This window comes from Dryobates pubescens, chromosome 18 (genome assembly GCF_014839835.1).
Source record: "Dryobates pubescens isolate bDryPub1 chromosome 18, bDryPub1.pri, whole genome shotgun sequence".
In the NCBI taxonomy this organism is placed as follows: Eukaryota; Metazoa; Chordata; class Aves; order Piciformes; family Picidae; genus Dryobates; species Dryobates pubescens.
In genome coordinates, this window is record NC_071629.1 from 7,257,929 (window position 1) to 7,276,363 (window position 18,435).

Below are 18,435 nucleotides of genomic sequence, written 5' to 3' on the forward strand. Positions count from 1 at the left end.
CTTTTTTTTTTTCCCCAGTTTGAAGTACTGTAGCAATTTTGTGACAGTTAAGACTTGATTTTGTATTAGAAAGCTTGTGTTTTTCTTAAATTTGAAAAAGTGAAAGTGTTGTTGGTGTCAGTGATTTAAGGCTTCTCAACAGGGTCACAGATCTGTTTGGATGACTTGTGAGAATCTGCCAATATGATCATCAGCTTTGCAATGCTTATGTAAGGGCTCATCCTTTCAAAAACAATGTCCCCTGCTATCCACACCTCCCTAGTCCAACCTCGTTCTGAAAACATGAAGAAGAAATACAGTTCTCAGAAAAGAAAAAAGAGTTTTTAAAGTGTCATCAGCTTTCATGGTCCAACTGAACATGGAGGTTACTCCCCCTCACAATAATTCAAAAAAGGTCAACTGTCTTTAAAGATTCTGGTAGCAAGATCAGACGCATCTGGAATTGAGGCAGGTCTCACATGCAGTTCTGTTTAACCTAACCAAGCATATTGCTTATTCTCAATTCTTGTCTCTGCAAAATTGCAGGGCTCTGGAGCATTACTTTTGATGCCATTAGAACTTTGCATTCATTCTTACAGGGCTTGACCTAGAGAATTCCCAAACATTCTCAACTTATCACAGCTTCCAAAGCTCCAAGACTGCAATTCCATGTGCAAGAAAAAGGACTTCAGTGCCCAAATATGACAAACCAGGTTATTTCTATTTTTCTTCTGATTTAACATAGAACACTCTTCAACCTGATCCCACATTATGATTATAGCCCTGCAAAGACACACCTTCCTTCTCGTGCTTATCTTCACACATTTCATGCTTTTTCAGTCAATTAAGCAAGCATGCATTTACAGCAGAGAAAGTGTAGAAAAGCTGTATGTGTACATATATCCCTGTATCAGCCATGTTTAATCCTGGGCATAGGATTCCAGAAAAAAATAAGTACAGACTGTACAGCACTGGCTTAGCACCATGGGTTTAACCAATTGCATCTGCTGATGGGTATTCAACACCATGCTGACATCATCCACCTTCAAAATGAAAGTGCTGGTTGGAGCAAAGCATCGTGGAATTGGATTGCAACATGAGAGGCTTCACAGTATCACAGTATAACCAAGGTTGGAAGAGACCCCAAGGATCATCAAGTCCAACCTGTCCCAACAGACCCCACAACTAGACTATGGCACCAAGTGCCACATCCAATCTCCCCTTGAACACCTCCAGGGACAGCGACTCCACCACCTCCCCGGGGAGCCCATTCCAAAGATGAACGACTCGCTTGGTGAAGAACTTTTTCCTCACCTCGAGTCTAAACCTCCCCTGGCACAGCTTGAGACTGTGTCCCCTTGTTCTGGTGCTGGTTGCCTGGGAGAAGAGACCAACCCCTTCCTGTCTACAACCACCTTTCAGGTAGTTGTAGAGGGCAATGAGGTCACCCCTGCTCCTTCTCTTCTCCAGGCTGTTTGCATTTGCTGTTTCCAGTTTGGGGTGCAATTAAAGGCCATCAAAAGCACCACCTTGTCTATTCAGACCAAGTAATGTCACACCTGTTTGAGACAGAGTCATTAGAGACCGTCATCCAAATCCTACCACATATACTGTTTTGAAACAACAGAGGATTGGGCTCTCAAAGAGATGAAGAAAGTATCTCAGGCTGCCTAATTACATTTCCCTCCTTTCATATTTTCCAGATCACAGCTAAATGGGGAGGAAAAAAAGCAAAAAAGTGGCCTAATAATGTCTGAGCCATACTGCTCAAAGTTATATTGATTATCTGTAATACCAGAGTTGATTTATTATAATATTTCTGGCAAAAGTGCCAAAATTGAAAGGCATTGTTTCTCTTTTGCACACAGCTGTTTGAGATCAGATAAGCTTGTGATTTATGCCTTTTTCCATTTCTACTATTTTTCCAACATTTTTCTTCTTACCTTATCTACTTCAATACTTTTAATTTCAAAATGATCCTCTCTCAGCACAATATATATAGTGATTTCATAAAGCCATTTAGCAAAACAGTTAAACATTATGCTAAGCTACTCAAGGCAGCTTAATAGAATCACCTAACTAATGTGACCATTTTAGAATGCAACTGTTCCTTTCAAGCACACTGTGCTGTACACACTGGACTATAAAGAAGTTTGATAAATCAGCTACTCTTTGATCTTCTGGCCCTACAATTAACTCACATTTCAGGAGATGAGATTTGTTGCCCTTTATTTTTTTATGCCTGACTTTCTTAAAGTACATTTTGCCCTTGTAACAACAGAGATTTTGCATTGAACTCAGTCTATAAGGAGTCACCAAGATTAGGCTAAAATGCAATAATGAACAACAAAGGTGCATTTAATGTCTGGATGTTGTCTGTTAACTTACAATGTGGTCAAGCACAGGGAAATGCACATCCGCTGGAAAAGAATGTCAGTAGTACTGGGAGATAAATCTGAGATGGGCAAATCTGTTCAATTGCAGAACATGACATCTCTTCTAATATATCACTTTCCAAAAATCATAGCTTTCCTTCTCATAATGATTCCCCCAAAGCTAATTATGACCTTATTGCTTACCTGCTCAATTTTCCTGGCATCTGTAGTCTTTTAACTGGAGAGATACTTACTGCCTTTCATCCACAGGTCCATGACCTTTATCAATTGCAATTTTCCCTTCACTGACTGAACAGAGAAGGCAAGGCAGCACATGAGAGACTTTATCCCAGCTATCTACCATCACTAGTCTTTAGAAAAGACCACAAACTCCAAGTCGCTCTACTATGGGCAGCGTGTGAGATCTACTCTAAAATCATCCTTAAAAAAAATGAAATTAAATATCTACAGATGAACTGAAACACTCTCAAAGTCTGATATTTCTCAAATGTTGATTTTTTAGGAACAGCAAATTTAGAAATAGAACTTGAATAACTTTGATATTTATTTAACATTTGGCTAATAAGAATCTTTATTCACAAAGATTACAAAAAAAATATTAGAAGAAATACCCATTGTATTCTTTCCAGACTTAAACTCAAAGAGTCAGACCCTGGCTTTAATATTTTAAAGTGTATTTTAAGTTTATTCACTTGATTCTACTACACATAAACTAACATTAAGGGGAAAGTCCCAGTTGCTTTCATCAACCCTGTTTTACCTGATGAGCTGAAATACACTGTCACGGTTTATGAATCTTTTTACCTCAAAGAACAAAGTGAAGTCATCAGTCAAGAAATTGCTTCCATACATACTTGATTTTAAGCCTTCATATTTAACTGTCTTATTAAGATGTTTATTTGAGAGTAATCTTTCCAAGAAAGAATGGATGGTATTGATGAGGATTTGTGCTACAGTAGTGCCTAGCTGTGCCCAGAAATTGAATCTTGGTTATGCAACATCACACAGAAAGAGTAAGAAAGAATCTATTGAAAGAGGTGACAAATCTTAAGGCTGTCTTGAGACATTATTAATGAAGGTAAAATGCTCTGAGATTCAGTGATAGGACATATCTGAAAACTATACCTTAAGTGATAATATAATGAAATGAAGCCTTTAAACTACTAAGACACGTGCAGGCCTTTTTCCTTTTGCAGTACAAAGAGCTTTTCTCTGCACCATTTCCATGATTCTTACTGTAGCATCTGCTTATTTGAGGGGTATTTTCCATCTTACTTTGAAATCAGAGTGTTTTATTAAAGTATATTCATCTAGAATGCATAGTTTACATTTTATGCCTGTTATTCTTCCAGGAGTAGTAATCAACATTTATTATGAACCTTTGGAGCATGTAAATAAACATAACATTAGGCTTCTATTTCATCACCTCTCCTGTAAAATACACATTACTAAAATATCTAAAGACAGTTAGGCTTTTAAGGATTGTATTTTATGTAATACACAACAAGGTTTGTCAGGATTTTCTTTTGATCAGTTGGCTATGTAATACTGTTAAGTCACACTGTTATCAACAGCTGAACTATAAACACGTTGTCTTTGCTTTCATAGCAGTGACAGTCAGTATGTTCTTCCTAAAATATAGCACAAGCACCTCTGAGGGGATTATGGAATTTATAACTGCAGCAAGCTTACAGATGAGTGTGGCCAAAGGGAATCTAATGCATCTGCTTTATCACTGTAAAAGGAGGAGAGCAATGCATGGCAGTGCTGCAAACAGCTGGACATACCTAGCTGGCAGGAAGAAAAGGCAAAAACAGTGCTCATGTTCCGTGTTTACTGTGTGAGCCTAGGCAGGTGCTTACCTACAGTGATGCTATTTCAAGACCAAATCCAAAGTCAGTTTAATTTTTTATATATATATATAAAGGCAACTATATAAATCTTATAACTGAATTTGCAGGAGCAAAAAGTGCTTGGGAGCATGTATGCTTCCAAGTTCTTTATGATTTTTCCTCTAATACAATCAGACTCCTGGGTCAGGAACCAAGCTTCTGTGGCAGCTAAGGTTCAAAACTTCAAATTGATAGTAAAGTTGTCTACAAAGCAATGGTGCATTTCTGAGCTGCCTCTTGCAGAGGGCCGCTAAATAGTTGATTGGTTTCTTAGAACCATGCTTTTCTCCAGAGTAGAACAAATTTCAGCAGAGCTACACCAAGATCTTTAGCCAGAAAAAAAAACAACAACAAACAAATAAAATTAATAAAACTTTGGAACAGCAAATCTAAGTCTGGTCCTGTGATTTCTAACAACACCACGGGGACAAAATTAAAATATATTATGGTTATGATATGCCAATCTTTGGTTTATTTACATTTTCATGAACACAATTTGAGAAACAGGTAGATGGCTTTTACCACAACACCCTTCCTGGGGATAAAATACAAAAAGTTCATTTTGAAAACTATTTGTGCTGAGGGAAAGATAACCATTCATCACTTGGCAGTAAGTTTCCAGCCATATTAATCGTGCACCCAAGATGATCATATACTTTGTGCAACTTTTTGTTCAGACGACAGTGTCTTCCTGTGAGTAGCATATATACTATAAAAATAGGCCACAGGAGGACTTCTATAAACTCAGTTCCCTGGTTTTAAACAGATTTATCCATATGAACCAGCTACAGCTCCAGGCATATAACAGAAAAAAAATAATTCTATGTTGCAAGAGCATTAGGGTTATAAGGCCAAGCACACATGAGTTCAGAAATGCTGTCTCTGAAGTATCCTGCATAACCTCACTTGGACTTTCTTGTGCTTGAGCAATCAAACTTGATAATGCTGAGGGCCAAAGAAAACCCCATGAGGCCATAAGAGACCCTGGATTCACTCTAAGGTTTGAGCAAGGCACAGAAAAAGTCTAAAGAGATCTAGTCTAGAGCGACCTTGGACATCAGATCCAGCCAGCTGGAGGCTTCCATCATGACCTCAGACTTTTCTCCAGAGCAGATGAGGCTACTCAGCAGCTATCATTGCTCAATTAGGCAAAAATGCTCCTCTTGTCTCGTGCCCTGTAGCACCCAGAGCTGGGATGTAGTAGCAGCTGCCAGTGCCTCTTGAGGCCAGAGCAGCACAGATGGGAAGAGGCTGCAGCTGCTGGGGCATTGCCCTCCCTACTCCCTACAGGAGGGGCAGCAGCATGGGAGACCAGGGAAGCCTAGCTTTCTGAGACAGCAGGGATTTTACTGTGGCAGCTCAGCTCTTTGTCAGAACATCGATGTCACAAGAGACTGCATTTGGCAGAAGCTGCTGCCAGAGAAAGATGGCCAAGAAGTAGCTGAGCATGGAAGTCACTGCAGTGGGGATGTGAAGTGTAACAAGACATAACTGAGTGCCAGGATCTTGATCCAGCCTCAAAATACCTCAGGGTGAATAATCCCGAAGTTTGTGATCACATACATCATAATTCACACCTTAACTCTTTCTGTCCCCTAAATCACTATTCTTAGCCTTATACCCTGTTTCTCTGTCTCTCATTTCCATTCTAGTTTCTCTATCCAGCTAATGCCTGCCTCCCTCTCTAATCTCTGGTTTCTAGTAAAAAAATTCCCACCTCTTCCTCACTAGCTCTTAATTTTACTCTTCCTTTTTACCAAGTCTCTGTACTTTCTGCCACTGGGAGGGAATTTTCATCCACAGCACAAAATGCAGGGAAACCTTGACCTTTGCTCCAGGCGCCTTGGGCTGGAATAGTCTGCGTGAAGGCTAGCATGTACTGATATTCTTACACACACACGCCTCCTGGATCCGTAACTTAAGAAAACTAATTATTGTTCTAATGAAGACAAGAGAAGGTACTTCTATGACATTAGAGCAACATTTTAGCTAAGTTTCTACTGCCTACTACAAACCACATAGGTCCTAGCCTGTCTTCACCTATACATCCATGGAGGAGAAAATGTGTTTTCTACTAAACTCATTCTGGTGTTCTGGTTGACACTGGGAAAATATGGCTTTGGACAGATACCTGACAATGCAATTTTCAGACTGAGTGGCTAAAGTGTTAAAAAGCTAAGAAACCCTGATAGCAAGTTCTTGCAATGAGATGCATCAGATAGCCACATGTATGAGCTTTACTAAAAACATTAACACACTATATCAACAGATTTATTTATTGCAGAGGAAGGACTATTTCAGACATCAGCAACTTACAAAAAATAGCTTTCACATAAACTATTACCTTTAATACTACAGTCAACCTAACCTGAGCTCTATGCTGTACAGGCAATTGTCTCCATGAAGCCAGTGCTAAAAATCAAACCATTTCTATTCACAAGATAACTTACCTAATGATATTTTGCTTATAACATCCCTTATCATTGCCAACTAGTCATTTCAAAATGCTACCCAAGGGCAAACTGGAAAAACAAAGAAACATATGATGACTTTGATGTTGTTGTCCCTCCGGTTGCTATTAATATTTTGGAGAAAAACATCTTTGAGAACTAAGCAGAGAGAAAGAGAGACTGAGAGAGACACTCAGAGAAAAGCTTATATTCTGAAGAAGCCAGAAGGCACCAGATAAAAGCTGATAAAAAGTAGGTCAACTAATGATTCACAGCATCCAATGCTCACTAAACCCTGCTAACAACAGCAGGGAAGATGCAAATGAAGAAGCTAATGTCAAATTCTTTAATATAGGGGAAACATATATAGTGTAAAATATTGGCTATACATGCATCTGGGCAGGCATGAAAATTCTACTTATACTGAGAACAAAGCTCCGCCAATGATAATCTGCATTTAGGGTTCATTGGGAATTCAAAAGATTAGCTTTGAGCTCCCAACTTTTTCCTGTCTGGATACTGAGACTTGTGATGTGAGGTGTGTCATCATCCCTGCTGCTTTTATTTTCCATGGGGCACTCAAAGTGAAAGCCAGTAGAGCTCTCAGTAGCAGCAAAAGCACTAACGTGATTTTTAGCATTAACATATCTCAGTTTTCTTTTGTATGACTCATGAATATGACTTAGGTTTAGTCAGTAGTGGAAACAACTTCTTTACAGAGTAGATAGCCAAAGCATAAAATAAAGGACAAAAAGGAAGGTAGTTCATTAGATAAAAATCTCTTTTGTGTATATAAACATCCTTAAAACTGCTGACAACAAGGATTTCTGAAGTCTTCCACGGGGGTGGGGGCGTGGGGGAGAAAGACACATTCATTTATAAATGAAGCTTCTTGCAGCCTGTTTCTGCAATCAACTTATTAAGAAGCTGAGCAAGCTAGTAGGAATGCATAAAAATTTCAGTGTTAGAAAGTGACACCTCATCAGCATAAATAAAGGTGGCCAGAAAGTACAGAAGTCCTCACACTTCCCCAGTCAGCAATGCTGACACACAAGCTCATGGACAGTTTTCCCCTTCACTGTTTGTGACTGCGTAATAACCCTGTGACAACAGCAGCAATTACTTCAAATCAAAAAGGCAACTAATTTATTTTAGTTATGTTTGAATGTCTTTTGTCAGTTTGAAACCAGGGAAGTCAGTTCCCTTTGACCAACTGGTTCTCCCCAGACCACAGACAAGGGCTCCATGGACCACAGTCTGACAAATTCTGTGGCAGACATTATTGATTTCATAGCTCCTTCTACATAGAAGCATGAAGCCTGTGACATTTATTACTGCAACAGCACTTTTTTGCCAAATCATTCATTTTGGGTTTATTTTTTGACAAAGTGTATATTCACATGAACTCCAACAAACTCTTGAGCTTCATCAGAAAATTCAGTAACACTTAGTGGAAATTCCAGGATCTGAAACCCTAACCAGCTCTGGATCAGAGACTTAACCGTTCATGAAATGACATCAGCTGAAAACCTGGCCTATTATGTCAGAGGTCATAACCACTAAACCCATTGTTCTGTTTCCAAAAATGTGAAATTATGGTCAATTTTAATTTGACAGAATCTATAAACAGAACTAAAGGCTCCAAAATAGACCTCAGAACTGATTGCTTTAACCTTTTAGAGATTTAGCACTTGGATTTGATTAGGTAAACCAAACAATGAACACAAATGCTATCATTTAAACCAATTTTATATATATATAAAAATATATATAACAATAAATAAAAATTGAGTGCTAATCCTGTTGACACTACATAAAAAAGGAAAACTGTGAAAGACTTTTTTTATTTCCAGGAAAAGAACCCCAAACAAGCAAACAATAAAAACACAACCCCAAAACATTGACACAAAAGCATATAGTTGATTTTTTTTTTTTTAAACAGTCTTGGAAAGAAAAAGGAATTGCATATATTATTTCTAGCACTACCTCTATTTAAGCCCATATCTGGGCTAAACTACAGCAGTTATTCTATTACCCAGTGACCCCTACCTAGGAGACAAAGGGAATCAGCAAAAGGAGAGAAGACCCACAGTTTAGAAAGGAAAATGGATTTAATGAAATAACCAAACTAGTACCAATAGCAAGGAAAAGTATATAAAGGTTGTACTTACCCCAGCACAAATGGCAGCAGACTCTAATAGGAAACTCCCTTCTTTCAACAAACTTCTTCCTTTATACTGAGTGTGATGCTCATGGTCTGGGATACACCTGTGACCTGACTCATGTTAGCTCTCCTGGTTGACTCACAGCTGCTAATGGCCTGAAGCTAATGGCTGATCTGGGATTCTGGCCCAACAAAACCAGGACAGTTGTACAAAATGCTTCAGCTCATCCCAAAGATTAGTTTGAATTTATTTGATACATTTTGTTTCTTGATTATTATTGTTATTTACTCCAATCAAAAATAAAAATATATTGGGAAATGACAAAGTAATTTTGTGCCCAGATCTACTGAAATTAGGTTATTGGGATATTCTTTTTGGATCCATACTCTCTCAGAATTTGGTGGGCTAGATTAATTCAGATTAATTTATATCCACTGATTTCATCATGTCCTTCAAAGGAAGGATTTTAATTTTTTTAAAATGTTGGCATATGCTATTAACATCTCTCAGCATTTAGAGTAATTCTAACGTGCTGCTATCAGCACTCAATCAGAGATACTTTTTGTTTTCAGGAGCCTTTTCATGCAGCTGAGTGCAAGGTCATTGTGCCATGCTTTTCTACATATTAGCACAACACTAAGGCATCATATTTTACCAGAAAATTGTAAGATATATACCACGGTCTCCTTCAATCTCAACAAGTGAGTCTATGAGTCATTCATCACCTTGGATTTGCTTGGCTCCTGTCACATCTAGGCTCTATTGGCAGCTGGAAGCAAATAGCATGCATTGCTCCTCTTTATATACTTCTATAAAATGCAGCTGTGAGCTGACATGCTTTACAGCATTAAGAATAATGGTGTGATGTTTAACCTACCCCTCCTATGAGGGCATTGCTTTTACAAGGGCAGAAAAATTGCTGACAGACCCACTATAGCTGGACAATTATTGGTGTCTATCCAGGAGATGGTTCCTTATACTCACGTCCAAGGGACATGCCAAAAGCCAGGGTCTTTTAGAAATTAGTCATCTGGAAAAGTCTGATCAACAGCTATGGTCATTAAATATCAAGTTTGTGATACTTTGGAAGTTCATTAGCAGGGCTAATTGTAATGTGTCAGCCAAGTAGGTGGCCAAGTCAAATTTCTTTCCTTACCTAAAAGAAGAGATTCTCTACATTGAGAAGGATGGATGCCACAGATGGGGAGGAAGCAAAGGCTCAGCAAAGCACTGCAGCTCCCTCCCAGGGTGGCAAGTCCCCTGTTCACAATGCTGCATCATCATTTTGTGTACATGTAAATAACTTATTCCCTTACAGAGAACAGGTGGTGTGCCATTTACACTTGTAAAAATATCCTTCTAATAATGCTGCTTCTGCATGCTCAAGAAACATTAAAGGCTAACGATCCTCTTTATCATAAAACTAAATAAATCCAAATCACATTCCTAATAAGACAAGTTCACCAATAAGAAATTTGAATTTAGATGTATTTAACAAGTTCAACAGCCAGGGCAGATACTCTGTACACAGAGATAATTCTCTAAATAACATTACTCAAGAAAAAAAACCCACATCTATTTATGGTCCTACTCATTTTATCTTCAAAAGGAAGTTACTGTATCAGACAATAAAAAGCATATAATGAGAAGGCTCTACTGAAAGTCATGCAGCAAAAGTAAATAATAGAAATACTTGCAAATGGATTCCTTTGCAGTTTAAGACATGGCATACCCACAAGAATGCAATTGCTGAATGCAATTTGTGTTTTATGAAAAACAAATATGTGCAGTTTTAGCTAAACTTTCACAGCAGGAAGAAGCTCTGTTCTAAAGAGGTACTTTGGAGCTCCTGCAAAATGATTAATAGATAATATTATCCAGGTTATTGGCCTATATCTGCAAAATACTATGCACTTCTAATTTGTGATAAGCATAGCCAATTTATGTCACTTTCAAGTGCACTCAGAGAATCAGGGACTTCTAAGCATCTTATTGGAAAAATCATGCAAGTGTTACAGAAGCAAGTACGGAAGACTGGAAAGTAACACAGGTGATCTTGCTTGAACTCTCTGAAAAACTGTCAAGTAAGACTAGAAATTAAGCACTAAGCTGACCTTTAGTTATAAAAGGATTATAAAATATCTACTATGCAGTAGTTCAGTGTCATTAATAAGGGAACTTGGAGAATTCAGGTAGCATAAATACAAATACCTGGAATTATGCATTCTGCACTTCTGGGGGAGGCTTGCTTTATTTTTAACAGAGTCAACAGAAAGTAGTGTGGCGCTATTACATTAGCTACCTGTAAAGACATGGTTCCTTTCTCTTAATTCAAGGTCAGTGTTCTAACCTTTAATTGTCTATACACTTCTCACCTTTGAACTTTTGCACCAAAACTGCAAGCAAGCCAAAAATAGAAGTAGGTTAACAACACATTTCTTTCATCAAAAATTCCAACCCCATCATCAGCCTCTCTCCCCATCCCTGGATCAGCAGAAAATGGAAGGACGTAAGAATCAATCTGTACATAGTCTATTTATAGCATTCTTGATTTTGATGTCTCTGGTTGCAGTTGCAGTTAGGATACTGGACAAGGTGGATCTCAGTGATGGACTGATATAGCAGATCTTGTAAAAGTTTTCTGAGGAGTCACACATTTACACTCATAGCACCTGATGAAATTCACTCTCCATCTACTTTACACACTCAGAAGGGGGGGTAATTGAGTCAAAAGAACAAAAATCCCTTTACCTAAATCTAGATTTCAAATATTCAGGCACTTTCCAGCAAAGCTATGTCAAGAACCGTTACTGGCTATTTACTGTATGCTACTAATATTGGAATGTCTATCCAGAATTCAGGAGACAGATGGAAATTTGCCTGTGACTTGAATCAGCCGGAACCTGTATACGCATTTGGCATGACACTGAGGCCAAGCTCTGCTGAGTGGGTGGTGTGCTGAGCTGGGCTTGCTGCCACATTAGTGGAAGTAACATGAAATCCCATCACTTCAGAAGGTTTTTACATTTGCCTCAAAAAAATACTATGTAGAGACACTAAATAATATGTCGTCTGTGATTCTCTTGCATGCCTTTTCACATATCTACTCAGGAGTTGTTAAGTCATGAAATAGTCTCTGACTCAATGTGAAGAGTTTAAACAAATGGGTTTTCAGTCTTCTTCAGCAGGAACTTTCTTGACTTGCAGAGCTATGTATTGATCTGTAGATTTCCCCACACATCAAACAATCAAACTATCATCACATCTGTTGGCTTCTCAGATATAACTGGAAATAACAAAACATTCCAAGCGGTGAATAAAGGAATCATCTTACAGAATTTGATTCTTTTCCATAGTAGATTAAAAAAACCAAAACCAAAGCAACAACATTGTCCAACACGGTGCAAGATCAAGCTGCTGATGGTCAAGATGACTGCAGAACAAAAAAGAATTAAATGATTTTTGGAACTTCTCCCAGCCATTCCCTAGGGAAAGAAATTCTCCCCAGCACGTTTCTTCTGCTGATGGCACTTTGAATATTGCATATTGTGGGACAAATGAAAGACAGACATGGAAGATAGCATGTGAGCAGGGCTAACCCATACCCTAGGCTTTCTGGCAGTCAGCAGCAGAAAATTCATGAATCATTAACACGCACATTCATGTTGTCATCAGAGTTACTCTGTCCAGCATTATGGCCTGAAGTGGCCTGTGCAGTTCCTTGAGAAAGTAGAAGTTGCCTCATTTTGCCCAAGCAATATAGTTTTGTTGCCATAAGGATGTACTTGGCATTTGGTGTAATTCTGTGGATTTTTTTTTCTTGTTCTTTACTCCTTTTATTTTCTTTTATTATTGTGAAACCACCCAGCTTTCACAAACTATTTTTGTAATAACACCTAGAGCCAGTTTTTCAAAGTGACACTGGTTTTGACCAGCTCTGTTGGTGGTGCTGCACCAAAGAAACACACAATTTCTTTGAATTCATTTGGACTCCTGAGTGCTGGAGGAAAACACAATGCTTGAAATCAGGAATGCATTGTTTCCAGCTGAGTGCTTTGGTATGAGGCTACCCTCAAAATCAGCACAATGCTGATTTAAAATCGCTGGGCTTCCTCTGCCTGGCCCTTCATGCAGTCTGTCCTTTTCATTCTTCTTTACAGCAAGGGTTCCTTTAACTATTTAGAGATATGTTTTCAGCTTCTATTAATACTTCCATGTTCACTCACTTTTCATTCTGATAACCTTGCCAAAAGCAGATTTTGTCAGGTGAACCAATTTCCATCATGTTAGAGAGATTAGCTTAGCTGATGTGAGTTGTACACAAGAGGCTCAAATGAGCACTACTAGGCTTGTCTGACAAATACAGGCTTTAATTCTTCTTTACCTCAGCTGGGCGCAGGAACAAGAGATTGCCAACTACTCACAGAATGATGCAATGAGAAAATCAATTAAAATAAATACAGCTTGTGGCAGAACAAAGACTGAAAAGCTAATATTTTTTTCTGCTATCTGGTGCATAAATCTAATCTAAATTTCAGAAAGGGATTTTTTTTTTTCTTTAAGGGATTATAAAAACTCCATGTATAACTGAGATGTTTTCAGTGGCAATGATGCAAAAGTCCTTGGCACAGCAAACAGCCTCTTGCACCTGACAGTGCAAACATTCTCATGAACAGCTCCTGAGAAGTCAACATTTCTGAGCATCCAGAAAACAGTGAGGCTTCAAACCTCACGTTTTCACTTCTAAGCTACTCGTAGCCTTCAAAATACCAAAGAACAGAGATATACAACATTTTACTTCAGTGTCACTATATTCCTGAGATAAAACCATGTGAATTAGGGCATTTATTTTGAAAGCACAAGTCCTAGACCATGCCTAGACCATGTCCATTGATTTAATGCTGAAAACTATTCTGACATCAGTAATAAAAATCCACCATGTGGACAATAATAAATGAAACCATGTAAAGACACCTCCCTGTCACTCTTTCAATTTTACAGGAATTTCAACCTAATATCCACTTACAAATCAAGCTGTCTTATTTTATAACCCTGGCTACAAAAACATGTTAAATTTGACATTTCATTAGGTTCTGAAATTAATCCAGTTGAGACTCAGTAATCAAACTGGTTTTGCATTGCGATTTTATGTTTGTGCAACCTTCAAACAGAAGTCAAAACCCAGTGTCCTTGAAAGCCTTTGTACTGAAAGTAAAGGCAGGGTCAGTGGAAAAGTCAGCATCAGTTTAGAGTTTTGTACAGTTCCCTTCTTTATTTCCGCCCCCATAGTCTCAAGGCTACGTTGTACTCAGAATGCCTTTGTCCAATATTACAAGAAATTAAAGAAATGGATATTTTTCTTTTGCTTCATTTTGGTTCATGCATAGCTGTGATTGCTTCAGCTTGGACAATCGATACACAAGGAAGTCACTCAAACTCTTCCCAGTTTTTAGGTACTGCTATAGAAAGGCTTATGGGTTTAACCTTTCAAAACTGAATTTAGCCAAATGCAGTAGATAACAATCATCTGTGGGCAGCTGACTAGTATTAGCTTCTTCTATCAATTCCATGTGGTGACCAGGTGCAAAAATTGGCTGGCCCCACTGGGAGAGAGAAAAAGGATGAGTCTTGGCAGGTGACTGCACCACTTTTTGGGAAATGGCCATAACTAGCATTGTCCAGCTGGCAAGGGAGCCTCAGTCAGCTGGGTGCTCACCTGGGATCAGTATTTTCCTCTGGAAGGGAATCTGATGTTTCTTCTGTTCCTATCATTACAATCAGAGCTCCCTGCTCAAGCACCATGTGAAGTTTATGCGTGGAAATTAAGCTGTTCATTCCAATCATTTCAGTATCTAAAGCATCCCTTTGTCCTAATCTAGACAGTCATCTTCCTGTCAGCCACATTCCTGAGGAAAAATCTGTCTGACAGTGTACACAGAGTGATAATGAAGAGTTACTTTACTTTCATTTCTAAGGCAGAAAGTGACAACTAGGGTCACTTGATGCATCTGCAAACAAAGAGACAACAACCAGAAAAAAACCACAACCAACCAACCAACCAACCAACCAAAAAAAAAAAAAACCAGAAAAAGAAAAAACAAACCCAAACAAAACCATATTTGGACCACATGGAAGCACTTTGCTGTGGCCCACGGAAGAGTCTATTCAGAAAAAAACATTTAATAGAAGTTCTTTTTCACAAAAAGAGATGACTTTATTTCTTTATGCTACAGTACTTAATTAAAAAATATTTTTTTTTTTTTTAAAATCCTGTCTTAGGTACTACAAAATAGTTTCAACCCTGTTTAGAATTGTCCTCTACAGCTATATCCACCATCACCCTAAGGTGACAGCTATGTCACAATCGAGTCACTAAAATGGTATATTTTGAACACGTGGGGTTTGTGTTTTCATTACACCTCAGCTTCCCTTTTTGTCTTCTGAATTCAGAGGAACCGGTGCAACTACTTAATTCATTCCTATCTATCTATTCCATAGGGATTGGTAGGGCTGATAGGCAATTAGATGTGTTACTCATAAGAGGCTATTTTTTTATGTGGGAGTGGTTTCTACCCCCAATTTATTCCGAGCTATTTGTCATACACTTTCCAGTATGATAATGCAATCTTTTTTTTTTCTCTAGAATAACAACATTCTTCAGCATTTGTTCCTACATTATACTTATGACTATCCTTATAAATAAATGATACTTTAAATGAGAAAACCTGTTATTCTTAAGGGATATCTCTAAGTGCTACAATTACTACAACTACATGAAACATACTGAAATGAAAAAAAAAAGATGATGTGTGGGAGGTAAATATGCTGACATATTTACAGCACTGATATCTCAAGAATGGGTTAAAGCTCTGATTCATATCTTGCACATAATTGGAATCCAACTATTTGGCTAGATTTTCATTTTTGTAAAATGTATCCAAACACAAACAGGATGAAGTATGCTTCAAATGGAAAGAGAAGCCATTTTAAGTCTCTCTGAATCCCTTTATTTTTGCCTCTCCTACTGGCATGGCACCTTTTGAATCTTAATCTCAGAATACTGCACAGTTGTTTCCTCTGGCAGCAGTTTAATCTGTTGTGAATTAAAGCCCTGATCCTCCAAAGAATTAGACACATTTAAAAGGCCAGCCCCTGCCAACAGCAGGATAAGGCATTCTGCAAAGTTAAATCTTGCAAGTGTTTTCAGGCTTGGGGTGTGGACCCTGATAGTAAATACCTAACATGTACAGCAGTGTGGGCTTCAGTGATTTATTCTATTACTCTCTTGGCATAGAGCATCCTGCCAGCTTCTACTAACTTTAAGAAAGCTGCAGGCTATCTTTGCATGAGAGTCATGGTAAAGCTGAAGTACTTTGTGTAAATTAGACCTCACTGACCCAAAGTCATTGGAGAGGGCTCAAAACCAGTCAAAATTTCTATTAATCCCACAAGTTTATATAGAATGCCTGCCCCACTGCAGAGTACTGTGAGAGTAATGGTGTATGCAACACCCAGGGGTAGGAGTGAGGTCTTCTTTCCCAGTACCCTATTTCTCCCTCCATAGTAGAGCATACAGCTGAGGCGGAGCAACTGATTATTTTGCTACAAGGGAAGAAACTGCCCATAACCTGAAGTGCCATCACTACCCATGTACTTATAATTTAGGAATTCCTCTTATTCCATACAAGCAAAGCCTGAATCAGGTCAGGGACTTGGGTTGCTTTGTAAATCCAGTAATTATCACTGAAGCTGAAACACAGTCAATCAGCTTTATGGTTCTTGTACCACAGAAAGGCATCTCAAGACATCCTTTCCACAATGCTAACCTAACCATACCTTAAGGCTGTTGTAATATGATTATTATTTTTTTTTCTGGTAGTGGGACACAAAGGTCTCTAAGGTCCACAGAGACTGGCCTTATTGTGAGGAATATATGCCTTCATACACAGGGAGAGGCACTTGTGCTGTACGATATGAATACTGCCATATGCTCAGCATTGATTACAGTATCAAAACAGCACATAAGGAAAGGATGATGAGAACAGCAGTCAGATCTGAGAGCAAGCTTCCTGTCAATATTTTTATTACTTAAAAATACACTGTAGTTTATGGTTTCTATCCCCCACCAATCTACAAATCTAAGTCTTAGTGAGTACAATATATTCTCCCATTCTACTCCAAAGAATCTTACGTAGTTTAACCTTACCTAGAGCTATTCCTCCTTTCCCCAGCATTTCCTCTTAATTTCCTTTCCACATGTGGGTGATCTTCCTGTGCATTTATATATTAACAAGAATTTCTCAACTATTTTCATATAAACTGTCTTTATTATATGTTTGTTTGGTTTTGGTTTGTTTTGGTGTTTTTTGTTTTTGTGGGGTTTGTTTGTTTGTTTGATTAATGCAGATACTGTTGCACCATAGGAAGGGCTTTATGAAGTCTATGAATTATAATCTGCATTTAGAATTTAAAATCTCCAGTTTTTCAGCTGCATACTGCTGGGTTTGGTATATAACAAGTCCATCAATTAACTTTTTCATTTAGATGCTGTACCCTACTCTTGGACATTTCCCACATGAACAGCTCAGAGATGATACAGTCTAGTGGTGCATGCCAGACAATATAACAAATGTTTACTCATGACTGAGGTTCATCCAATAGAGTTTTTATTCCTACACTACTTCTTGTACTTGTAGTGAGAATTTTGATTTTCATTATTCTTGAGTTTTGCTGTGCTTCATTTTCTCTCTCTTCTTGCCAAATCTGTGTGGCCACATAGCACCTGCTCAGGATTTCTGTATGAAATGGTAGGATAGGATGCAGAAGTACAAGCTGTGCATCTAATGCTCCCTTGGACCTTGAGTCCTCTCTTGCTCTCCACCTGCTCATGGAGATAACAAACAGTATATGTTCCCCTCTCTTAGTTAAAAAGGTCATATCCTGCATTTCTAAGGATCTGTCCCTTTCCAGTTCTTTTCCTCGATAAAACTGCAGTCAGGCTGTAGCTTATCTTGCACTACAGCCTGAGTGATTATTTAATTGTTTGCACCTGGTATTTAAGAGTTCCTGTCTCATTCAGTTAATTAGACATATTTAGAGTCTGATATAAAGCTCCACAAAGTTAGTGGGATTTTTCCAGGGGTTTTCTGTCAGTTGTCTAATAAACTATTTCACATCAATTTCATATTTTAGTTTTCCTCTCCTTGTTTCCAAATGTGTTGAAAAGTGTTTGATTTTAAATTCTGCTCAGACTTAAACATTCTTAACATTTTGTGGCAGGCATAAAAATCTTTAATTTTACTCAAGGGTTGTTGGAATCACATTAGTTTTCTCTGTTTACACAAATTTTTTTAAAGGTTAATAATTAATTATATCAGATTGAAACCAGACCCTGACTTCACAAGAGATTAAATAGCAGTTGTTGACCTTTAGTTTGATGTACCAATTTGATGGTTTGAGAAAGCCTGGCACAACTTATTCCTGTTGAAGTTCAGAGACTGTTTCAGTGTGCAAACTCCATTTTGAGCTTACATTTTGTCTGTCTTATCTTCTG